The sequence below is a fragment of the Physeter macrocephalus genome, chromosome 10, assembly GCF_002837175.3.
Source record: "Physeter macrocephalus isolate SW-GA chromosome 10, ASM283717v5, whole genome shotgun sequence".
NCBI classification, from domain to species: Eukaryota; Metazoa; Chordata; class Mammalia; order Artiodactyla; family Physeteridae; genus Physeter; species Physeter macrocephalus.
Window position 1 is genome coordinate 73,401,055 of NC_041223.1, and position 12,294 is coordinate 73,413,348.

The window sequence follows — 12,294 nt, forward strand, 5'->3', positions numbered from 1 at the left end:
GCGGCATGTGGGATCTTCCCAGACCGGGGCATGAACCCGTGTCCCCTGCATCGGCAGGCGGACTCTCAACCACTGTGCCACCAGGGAAGCCCAGATTCATATTTTTTAAAGAGTGATTTTATAGAAAGTTGGCACCAGAAAATAAGGTTCTGTTTCATTATTTTGACATATAAAAGTTCACTGAGGTCACAACATATTCTCTTTTGGAAAAAAAAAAAATCATTAGCACATGGTGAAATACACGATTTATTGGTAAAGTCACAGTAGCACTTTTTCTGTGTAAATTTCTCACAGCCCATCCAAAATATATTTGAGATGACTTCTAAATACGGCTGATTGATGAATAGATTAACATGAATAAAGCATGCCAGTCTTTAAATTTCTAGCTCTCAAATAGCATTGCTAATCATTTAGCCACATAGGGCCTGCTTTATTTCTAAAATTCTTCTATACATGCTTTGCAATCAACACTTCCCTTTCAAAGGCCTTGTTTTACTCTTTTTATTAAAACACCCTCTGTGTGATGGCTCGCTGAGAGTTTCCTTACCTCCCAAACCTCTTCTCTTTAGAAGAGGATGCATGTACTTTTTTCCATCAAAACTAACAACATATTTTCAAACACTAACATTGAGCAAGTCTTGAAATAACTGACCTACAGTTGATTTTGGCCAATTAAATAATTTACAGCTTACCTCTCTGATTTGGTGTTAACTCACTGTAAACCTCAAGGATCTTTTGAGTAGAGAAGCAAACCTGGAAAAATATTTGCACTTATAGGTTAAGTCAAAATCTGTACTCCCAGAACCCTCCCTTTGAGGAAACCCAGAAATTTCAGTAACATAAACTTTGTTTATAGGTAAGAATTATGGTAAATTATACCTGAAAAGGATTTTATCATCTAGCTCAAGCTCTATTGACGAATGAGGAAACTGAGGCCCAAATAGATGATGAACTTGCCCAAGTTTACACAATTCAGTCACACATGAAATATGGCTGCTCCAGGCTGGCTTCCTAGGACACCATTAGGAGCCTTGGAGGCAATATTCCTCTGCCTTAATCATCCCAGGGCCGGGTACCAGTCAACCAGAGACCACCCCTATAGCCCAGAGCCTGCTGAAATTCTTCAAACTAGCCAATCCTGAACTGTTCACCCAGCCCTGCCTTGCCTTTCTTGAGGAAATCTCAATAAAGGTCACAGCCTAAGCTCTCTCCTCAGGCCCGTCTTCTGCCTCCTGACCACACTGGGGTTTATCTGCGTGGCTCTGTGTGCCTCCTGTCTCTAGGACCTGTGAATAAAATAAACTTTATTTTTTCCTGAGCCTCTCCTCTGTCTCCTTTCATGACCGGATCTGAATGGCCACCTCCTAAAAGGGTATAAAACACTCCCCGTTTCTTAGAGATGGAAGCTGCTGGAATCCGTGGTTACACGCCTTCTTTTTCACCACTCCTACTTTCCCCAAGAGTCCAAAAGATAACATCCCATTCATGTCTCCTGGCTCAGAGACTCGGGTCTCAGTTGTCACGACAGACTAGAAGTAGGATAGGAGTTTGACTACGGGTAGAAGAGGAGGTTACTCACCAGCAGGACTGCTGGTCTCAGGATAAACAGAGCGAACAAGGGAAGAACAACCCCTGGCTGTAGTCAGAAGTGGAGAAGTCCATGCGAGGTAACTACACAGCTGTCATTCTCTGCAGTAAATGCCCTCATCCCCCCGAACTCCCTCCCACACTGCGGATTTGTCACTTGATGCCACTTGAAGGGAAGACAGCACATTACTCTTGCGTGTGCCAACAGCAAGACCGTGAACACTACGACCGAGACACAGCTCTCCACCAATTTCCATTTTCCCCGGGGCTGCTGATGGGTTTCCTTCAACAGAAAATTGTTACTATATGTAGCCCTTACCAGGTCAGCACTGTTGTTCTGGAGGTGGGTGGATATCTTTTTGGTCTCTAATAGGAAAGAGCTTCTTGCTTGCAGTATGATGTGTATGTAGAAGAAAGAGTATGGACCTTGCAGACAGACAGACTTGTTCACATCCAGCTGTGTGATCTCCAATCATTCTTTAGCCTTTCTGAGCCTCAATTGCCTCATCTGCAAAATAGAGAAAATCATACCCTATTGTGAAGAATTGCACTGTGGATCAAATGAAATGTTATATGGTTATATGAAATGTTATATGGACTGTTAATTATGCATATAGTCTGGAACACAATAGGCCATTAATCTATGAATGTTCTGTTCCCTTCTCACTGGTCGTGTAGAGTGTAGAGTTCCTTCCCATCCGTGGGAGAGAGTGAGGAAAGCGGGGAGAGAAAGAGAGCAAGAGGTTACTCCCTCCAAGGACAGCTCATTTCTATGACTTAAGGACATTTTCATTGCCTTTTGCATCAGTCGCTTGAGAGTAGATCGACAATACTAAAGCTCCTTCATGCCAATAGGTTCCAAGAAAAAGAACTCTGGGAACTGAAAAACTGCTATGCATTATCAGGATAGGAAACTATAGCAGTAAGAATGATAGTAGGTTTACCATGTAAACGCTGGGGTATAATCAAATCCCTGTTCCATAGGTACCCAAAAAATGACTCATTTCATATATTTGTACCAAATATGTATCATGAGATAGGTGTCTATTTACCAGCATGTTTCCAGGTTACAGAAGAGCAAAAAGTTTTCCTACCTAGCTAGAGAATCAACTTCTTTTCCTACTCGTATAAATCTTGAACTATTTTATTATAATAGTACTTATGCATTATTTAAGATTTTAATTAATTATTCTTAATTTTAGTTTTTAAAAAGCAAAAATTATAAAAAGGTAACCAAAACATTATTTCATGACATAACTATTTTCAGAGTCTATTCTCTGTACTGCATTCTTACATATAACCTAGATTTTAAATATCCCTAAACAGCTATTCACATACTACTTGGTCATTAACTGTCATATAAAAAAAGTAACCCCTTTCCTTTGTAAGTGTAGGCTTAAGTGTCTTTATGTCAAGCTACTCTTCTAGAGGGTAAAAGTCTGAAACTTCACCTAGATCACACCCAAGTTCAGAACTTCTCTGTTGTTATTTTTTGCCTTTCGTCCTTTCAGATCAGAATCTAGGTTAATTTTCATCTCCTTAAACCTGCCTAGCTCGTTGTCAGCCACTGAGACTGGCAAGGATGGACTTACATCGCCCCCAAAACCGAGAGCAGCACCCTGACCAAGAGCTACCAGAGGCAGCGGGTCCTGGAAGGAGCTGGCAGAGCGCAACCGAGCTGCACGCATGAGCGGCGTCCAGGCTTACCCCAGGCTCACCACAAGGGTGGTCAGAGTATCCCCTGGAAATGACATCCCTCAACCTGCCATTGGCCATAGCACACTGAGTTGGATAAAGGATCAGAGCTGATGACGAAACGTGGCAGGACCAGGCTTAGCCCAGGCAACCGGGTCCAAGCAGATACTGGGGCGGATAAACAACAGTGCAGTACCTTAGAAGCTCGCTCTCCGCCTTCCTCCTAGCTAACATACTACAGAGCTTCTGTCAGAAAAATGGACCAGACAGGGCGTTGCTTACACTCTGAATCACAAAAACCGTATTATAGAAGGTTTATGAAGATCCTATGAAAGTGAACAAAATTTTCAAAATTTTGCAAACTTTAGCAGTGGAAATGTCAGTCTGCTCATTATTTTTTGTTGTTCTTGGTTGTTGTTGTTATTTTGAATCCTGAAAATGTGAAGGAATCCTGAAAGAGAAGCATCTTTGTTTTGACCAAATGCAAGGTACAGGTTTTCTACATCCCTACATTGTTAGTGATTCATTTCATTTTCTATATTTCAGCTGTGAACCACACTAAAGCAGCAACCACAGTCAGTAAAAACTTGATGGCAAATAGTGGACATTATTTTACTTTCATGGCAAAGAGAAAATAGCCATGGAGCTACGATCAGATTCCAACCCAAAATTAATGTTGAAACAAAATTATTTATACAAATATTTTTAAAGTTCCATGTATTTTAGCCATTTTCAATATAAGATTTCAAATTTTTCATTTGCTCAGAGTTTACTCCTGTTTATAGTTCTTAAATGTTCTTTATTAATAATCAATCCAATAGTCAAGAAAAGTACAAACTTTTACAGTTTTCCAGATTCAGTGAAAGTACTTTGAAGCTCGGGGATAAAGTAGATAGTTGTCTCTATTTAAGTAAACATCAGTTGGGTACCTAGTATGTACAAAGCAACATCAGAGCTTTCTGAGGGGATGGAGGTATAAAATACTTGGTTCCTTCACTTGAGGAGATTATTATCTAGTGATGAAAACAAGGCAACACATAATACTATCTTAAGGCTGACAATGGCAAAAGCCACAAGAGAGATACTTTGCTATTATATATACAACATGGTATTGGATTCAAAGGAGACCAGAGAAGCTAAAAGGTTCTACCATGTTGATAGCTCTGACTCCACCACCTCCAGTTGCCTGTGATGTTCAAAAATATCTTGAATTAATGAGGATGTCAGAGATGCATTGATCTACCCAAAACTGCTTGCCTAACTCAGAAGTTCTTGTAGATCCCATGTGACAGTAAGCAATTGGGTTATACATGTTTCCTGATCAATTTCATTGACTTCTGTTAGACTGGCAGAAATAACTGGAAAAAGCTGTTACAGGGCAGGATGCTTGGAAAATGCTGCCATAATGACCTTTAAAATACTAGAACAGACGCTGGTATATATACACAATAAATGGAAAACCAAGGAAACTATCTGTGTGATTTAGGCCAAAATGACAATTCTGCCTAAAATCTCTGAATACATGAGATATCTGGCTTGAATTACTTGGGTAATTGGTAAGGTTGCATTAGGCCAGAAGATAATCCACAGGTCTGCAATAATAATGGAGGAAAGCGCAAGAGTACTACACGTTCGATCTTTTATTCATTCAACATAGTTTTGTGGTGGTGTGCTAGTAAAGGTTTAACAACTGGCGATGGGGAGGTAGAAGAGAGCCCTGATCTGTAACATTTACTCATTTCTGTATTATAAATACTCCTACAACAGTCAATTTAAAGCTGTCAGTGTGAAGTCATTGAACACAGAGTTGGGATAACACAGTAGCACCGCATTATGCAGTATATCCCACCTACAGATACAGTAGACATAACCTCAAGACCACAGATAATAAAGTATAATAATTAGGAAATGACTTTCAGTATTTATTATCTTTGTTTTAAATAAAATTTACTTAATTTTTAATAATGGCTGTTTAATAATCAGCTTGCAAGATTCCTAGGAATTTAACAATTATTCTTCATGATCCAGTAAGAGTAGGCTCCATCACACCACTGCTTTTAGGTACCAGGCACTGTGCTACATGCTGGTAACATATTGGAGAGAGACTATTTCCTGTCCATATGGAGATTCCCTTCCACTGAGGCAAATAGATTAACATGAATGGTATTTAACATATGATAGCAATGCATGTTATAAAAAAGAAATAACAGGAAGCCCAGCCTTTTGTTGAGGGGTAAGGATGGGGAATAGTTAGGGAAGACAACCTTAAGGGAGTGACATTTGAACCGAGCCTTGAAAGATGAGTAAGAGGCTAAGTAAGGCCAAGACTGAGAAAAATGGGAAAAGCATTCCAGAGGAGGGAAGAGCTTACCCAATGACCCTGTGTAAGAGCAGCCTTGACATGGCTAAATAGTAGTGAGCAAAGGATAGAGAGGCAAGGTGGATGAGGTGGTTCATGGACAGATCATGCAGGACCTCTTGGACCACCCCCTCACCCACAAAGATTTTGGTCTTTCTTAAGAATGGGCAAGCTCTGAAGAATTTAAATGGGGGCAAGGGGTTCAAGTTTCTATTCGTCTTTAGGAAGATTACTGGTTCTGCTAGGGGGAGAATGGATTTCAGTGAGCAACAGTGGAAATACGAGGCTACTGCAGTATTTCCGATGGGAAAGGTTAGCGGTTTCGGGTAAACTGTTAACAATGGAGAAAGAGAAATGGACGCAAGATCCATTTTGAAGACAGAATTGACAAGACCTGTCGTGGAAGAGAAAGCTCATGATCACCAATATCTGTGTTTCTTCTCCTTTTCTTGGGCACGTGACTAAATGACATTTTCCAACCTTCTTTGACGTTAGGTGGGGATATGTGACAGAGTTCTGGCCAGAGAAGTACACATTGCTATGCACAACACTTCCAGACATGTCCTATAAGAAATCCCCCGCAGCTAATCCTCTATTTTTTTACCCCCTTCCATGGTTACCTTGGAGGGCAAATGCTGAACATGGCAGGTCTACAGCACAGAGGGAGCTTTGGACCCTAAGCGACTGTTCTGAGAGCCATCCAATTCATTTTGGACAGCTACGTAAGCAATAAATTAATTTTTATTGCATTATGCCACAGAGATTTGCATAGGGGTGAGGGTGAAGTGTTGACTTAAGGGGTTGTTTAGACATAGGAGAGGAGGATGCCAAAGATAACCTTGGATTTCCAGCATGAGCAACTGCATGAGTTCTCTATATATTTAATTTGAGATGCCCGTGGAAAAACAAAAGTCAGACATATGGAGGCACAAGTGGAAATAAGAATCTCAAAGGAGGAAGTCAATTTGCCATAAATATTTGAGAGTTATCACCATATAAACAAGACCACTACTTTGCATGACCTCAGTGGCCTATGTGGAGTTGTGTGTACACAATATATATGAATTTATGTAGGTGGTATATATAACCAGGATAGAGGAGGAAATCTTCTAAAAAGAGAGAAAAGAGTGAAAAAAAGTTCAAGCATAGAACCTTAAAGCTCTCCAATATTTAAAATGAGTATATAACCTGAGATATCCCAAAATAGCCTGAGCAAATAGAGCCAGAAAGGAAGGACTGTGTGTTGTCAGGACAGCTATTGTATATGGGTTAACTCGGTCTGCCATAACAAAATACTGGGTGGCTTAAACAACAGACATTAATTTTCTCACAGTTCTGGAGGATGAGGAGGCCAAGATCAAGGTACTGGCAAGGTAGGTTTCTTTCTAAGGCCTTGTTTCTTGGCTTGTAGGCAGCCACTATCTCACTGTATGTTCACATGATCTCTTCTTTTTTTTTTTTTTTTTTTGGCGGTACGCGGGCCTCTCACTGTTGTGGCCTCTCCCGTTGCGGGGCACAGGCTCCGGACGCGCAGGCTCAGCGGCCATGACTCACGGGCCCAGCCGCTCCGCGGGATGTGGGATCTTCCCGGACCGGGGCACGAACCCACATCCCCTGCATCAGCAGGCGGACTCTCAACCACTGCGCCACCAGGGAAGCCCTTGACCTCTTCTTTGTACATGCTCATGCTCATGCTCAGACACTAGACACAAAGCTCTCTAGTATCTCTTCTTATAAGGGCATTAATCCCATCAGAAGGGCCCCACCCTCATGATCTCATCTAACCCTAATTACCTCCCAAAAGTGTATCTCCAGATACACCACACTGGGGGTTGGGCTTCAACATATGAATTTGGTGGGAAACACATTTAGTCCATAACAACAGCCAAATTAAAAAGTTTTCCAAGAAAGAGTTCAAACATGCCCCAAACTGAGAAGTAGTCAAGAAAGATGAGGACTGAAATTGTCCATTGGATTTACCAACACAGGTGTTACTAGAAACTTTAGCAAAAGCAACATCAGTGGAATGATGGGAATGGAAGTAAACTTGGAGTTGACTGGGAAACAAATATGGTACCAGGCACACCTTGGAGATATTGGGCGTTCTGTTCCAGACCAGCACAATAAAGAGAATATTGCAATAAGGTGAGTCACATGAATTTTTTGGTTTCCTAGGGCATATAAAAGTTATGTTTATCTATACTATAGCCTATTAAGCATGCAATAGCATTAACTTAAAAAAGTATACATGCCTTAATTAAAAATACTTTATTGTTAAAAATGCTAACCATCATGTGAGCCTTTAGCGAGTCATAGTCTTTTGATGGTCTTGCCTCCATGTTGATGGCTACTGACTGATCAGGGTGGTGGCTGCTGAAGTTTGGGATGGCTGTCACAATTTTTTCAAATAAGACAGAAATGAAGTTTGCCACATCCATTGACTCTTCCTTTCATGAATGATTTCTCTGTAGCCTGCGATGATGTTTGATAGCATTTTACCCACCAGATAACTTCTTTCAAAACTGGAGTCAAGGGCTTCCCTGGTGGCGCAGTGGTTGAGAGTCCGCCTGCTGATGCAGGGGACACGGGCTCGTGTCCCGGTCCGGGAAGATCCCACATGCCGAGGAGCGGCTGGGCCCGTGAGCCATGGCCGCTGAGCCTACGCATCCAGAGCCTGTGCTCCGCAACGGGAGAGGCCACAACAGTTGAGAGGCCCGCGTACCACAAAAAAAAAACAAAACTGGAGTCAATCCTCTCAAACCCTGCCACTGCTTTATCAACTAAGTTTATGTTATATTCTAAATCCTTTTCTGTCATTTCAACCGTCTTCATAACATATTCACCAGGAATAGATTCCATCTCAAAAAACTACCATTGTTCTCATCTATAAGAAGCAGCGTCTCATCCATTTAAGTTTTATCAAGAGATTGCAGCAATTGTCATGTCTTCAGGCTCCACTTCTAATTCTAGTTCTCTTGTGATTTCTAACACATCTGCAATTCCTTCCTTGACTGAAATCTATGGGGTTTGGAATCAACTTCTCCCAAACTCTTGTTAATGTTGATATTTTGACTTCTTCCCATGAATCACGAATGTTCTTAATGGCATCTAGAATGGTGAATCCTTTTCAGAATGTTTTTAACTTACTTTGCCCAGATTCATCAGATAAATCACCATCTATTGTCAACTATTGTCTCACAAAATGTATTTCTTAAATAATAAGATGAAAGTTGAGACTACTCCTTGATCCATGGGCTGCAAAATGGATGTTGTCTTAGCAGGCATGAAAACAACATTAATCTCATTGTACAGAGCTCCTGGGTGACCAGGAGCATTGTCAATGTGCAGTAATATTTTGAAAGAAATCTTTTTTTTTTTCTGAGCAGTAGATGTCAACTGTGGACTTAAACTATTCAGTAAACCATGCTGTAGGGACTTCCCTGGTAGTGCAGTGGTTAAGAATCCACCTGCCAATGCAGAGGACATGGGTTCGAGACCTGGTCTGGGAAGATCCCACATGCCATGGAGCAACTAAGCCCTTGAGCCACAACTACTGAGCCTGCACTCTAGAGCCCATGTGCCACAACTACTGAGCCCGCATGCTGCAACTACTGAAGCCTGCACGCCGTGCTCCACAACAAGAGAAGCTACCGCAATGAGAAGCACGCACACCGCAACGAAGGGTAGCCGCCACTCTCCGCAACTAGAGAAAAGCCTGCACGCAGCAATGAAGAGCCAACACAGCCAAATAAATAAATAAATAAACAAATAATTTTTAAAAAAACACACATGTAAACTGATGTGCTCTCACGGCTTTCTTTTTCCATTTATAGAGCACAGGCAGGGTAGATTTAGCATAATTCTAAGGGCCCTAGCATTTTTGGAATGGTAAGTGAACATTGGCTACAACTTAAAGTCACCAGCTGCATTAGCCCTTAACAAGAGTCAGCCTGTCCTTTGCAGCTTTGAAGCCAGGCATTGACTTCTCCTCTCTAACTATGAAAGTCCTAGATGGCATCTTCTTCCAGTATAAGTTTACTTTGCCTGCATTGAAAATTCTGTTGCTTAGTGTAGTCACACTAAGCATTAATTATCTTACCTAGAGCTTCTGGATAACTTGCTGCAGCTTCTACATCAGCACTTGCTGCTTCATCTTGCACTTTTATGTTATGGAGATGGCTTCTTTCCTTAAACCTCATGAACCAACCTCTGCTAAATTCAAACTTTTCTTCTTCAGCTTCCTCACCACTCTCAGCCTTAATAGAATTGAAGAGCTTTAAGGCTTGGCTCTGGATTAGGCTTTGACTTAAAGGAATGTTAAGGCTGGTTTGATCTTCTATCCAAACCACTAAAACTTTCTCCATATCAGCAATAAGGCTGTTTTGCTTTCTTATCATTCATGTGTTCACTGGAGCAGCTTTTTAAATTTCCTTCAAGAACTTTTGCATTGCATTCTTGGCTAACTGTTTGGTGCAAGAGGCCTAGCTTTCAGCCTATTATGTCTTTTGACATGCCTTCCTCACTAAGCTTGATCATTTCAATCTTTTGATTTAAAGTGAGAGACTTATGACTCTTCCTTTCACTTCAACATTTGGAGGCCATTGTAGGGTTATATTAATTGGCCTAATTTCAAATTTTTGTGTCTCAGGGAGCAGGGAGGCCTGAGGAGAGGGAGAGAGATGGGGGAGAGGGCCAGTCAGTGGAGCAGTTAGAACACACACAACATTTACCAATTAAGTTCATTGTCATATGGGCACTGTTTGTGGTGCCCCCAAACAATTACAATAGTAACAAAGATCATGGATCACCATAACAAATATAATAGTAATGAAAAAGTTTGAAATATTGCAAGAATTACCAAAATGTAAGAGACATGAAGTAAGGAAATACTATTGCAGAAATGGCATCGATAAACGTGCTTGATGCGGTGTTGCCACAAACCTTCAACAAACATGTAAAAAGCACAGTATCAATATCTGTGAAGCAGGATAAAGTGAAGCACAATAAAACAAGATGTGCCTATATAAGGATGTGGAGAAGTTTGACTGTGAGAAAAGAGAGACAGACAGACAGCTGGAGTAGTTATGGAGACCATGGAAGATGGGGGTTTCAGTTGTTTTTTACATGGCATAGAATGTTTGAATACTCAAACAGTGAGAAGAAAATGGAAAATATGAGATTCACCCAGGAAATATGCCTAAAAACCAATGAGTATGAACATTTCCCCTGACTGAGCTGAGCAGAGTATCTAACTCTAGACAAATCCAAGAGTGGAAAATAAAGAAATTCTTTAGGCACCCTGATAGGGGCTGGAAGCCCTGGAAAACTGCTAGAGAACCTATTGCTTTTCAAACAAAACATTTTATTCATACCAGAACTTTTCAAGAAAAGATGTTGCTGGAAATAATAAAACACTGGGCAGTGGTCAGCTTTGCTAGGCTCTTTGAGTCCCTGAGTAATTTGCAGTACAAGCCACCATCCTGATGGGCCTTCATTAACATCCTCGTTGATTTTTTTGGTTGCTTTGTTTTGGTTTTGGTTTCATTCAGTCAACCTAAATTCCAAATCTGTATCTCTTCTTATCCAGATTTCTATTTATGACCAGTAGTCCAATGAAAACACTTAAAGAGCATCTTTACTTTTAAGCATTTATGAGAGTGTCTGTGCTTGTAGACCATAGGAGTTTAGTGTGGGATCAGCTCAAAGGAGTGTTTATGCCAATAAAAGATAGTTTGCTGAAGGCCTGCTTGGCTCCCCTCAAAAAAGAAGGCAACGTGTTTTAGCACATTCGTTTTATGTCTAGATGTTAGATTCCCTTGTTGCTCGTCTCTTTAAATCTGTCACCTCCCATGTATTCACAGTTGTTAAACCCTGGGTCATTATCTTTCCTTTTTGTCCCCATGTCCTACACTACTTTCTAAGGTATAAAACATTCTGTGCATGCCAGAGTGTGTAGTATCATTCACCATGAGAACCTACTTTGCAGAGTGACTCAAAATCTTTGCCACACTCTTCCAACACATGTGCCAGAGAGCATCGTCTCTTCAGCCTAATTATTTGCATACTAGTGTTGGGATGTACAGTAGTGGTATATGTTTGCTGTCTCTTCGTTTGTGAAACTTTACTGAGGAAACCCAGACCTGCTGTTGGAGGATCCCCAGGCTGGAAATCGCAGAGTCAGGAGGAATTACTGCAGCAAAAGTTGGGGATGCAAATAAGACCGCAAGTCATGTTGAGAAGGAGACCAACATAACTCAATCAAATGATTCTTCCTCTGGAAAAGGAGCCTGAATTATTTTTAATTTTTTTTTTTTTTTTTTTTTTTTTTTTTGCGGTACGTGGGCCTCTCACTGTGGTGGCCTCTCCCCTTGCGGAGCACAGGCTCCGGACGCACAGGCTCAGCGGCCATGGCTCACGGACCCAGCCACTCCGTGGCATGTGGGATCTTCCCGGACCGGGGCACGAACCCCTATCCCCTGGATCAGCAGGTGGACTCTCAACCACTGTGCCACCAGGGAAGCCCGAGCCTGAATTATTGATGCCTGATATTGCTAGAATTACCACACTACAGGCTGCAATGTACCAAATTCCAATTTCAAGAATTGCTACCTTCCATTCTCTGATTTTGATAGTGAGTTACATCCTCTGTTCTT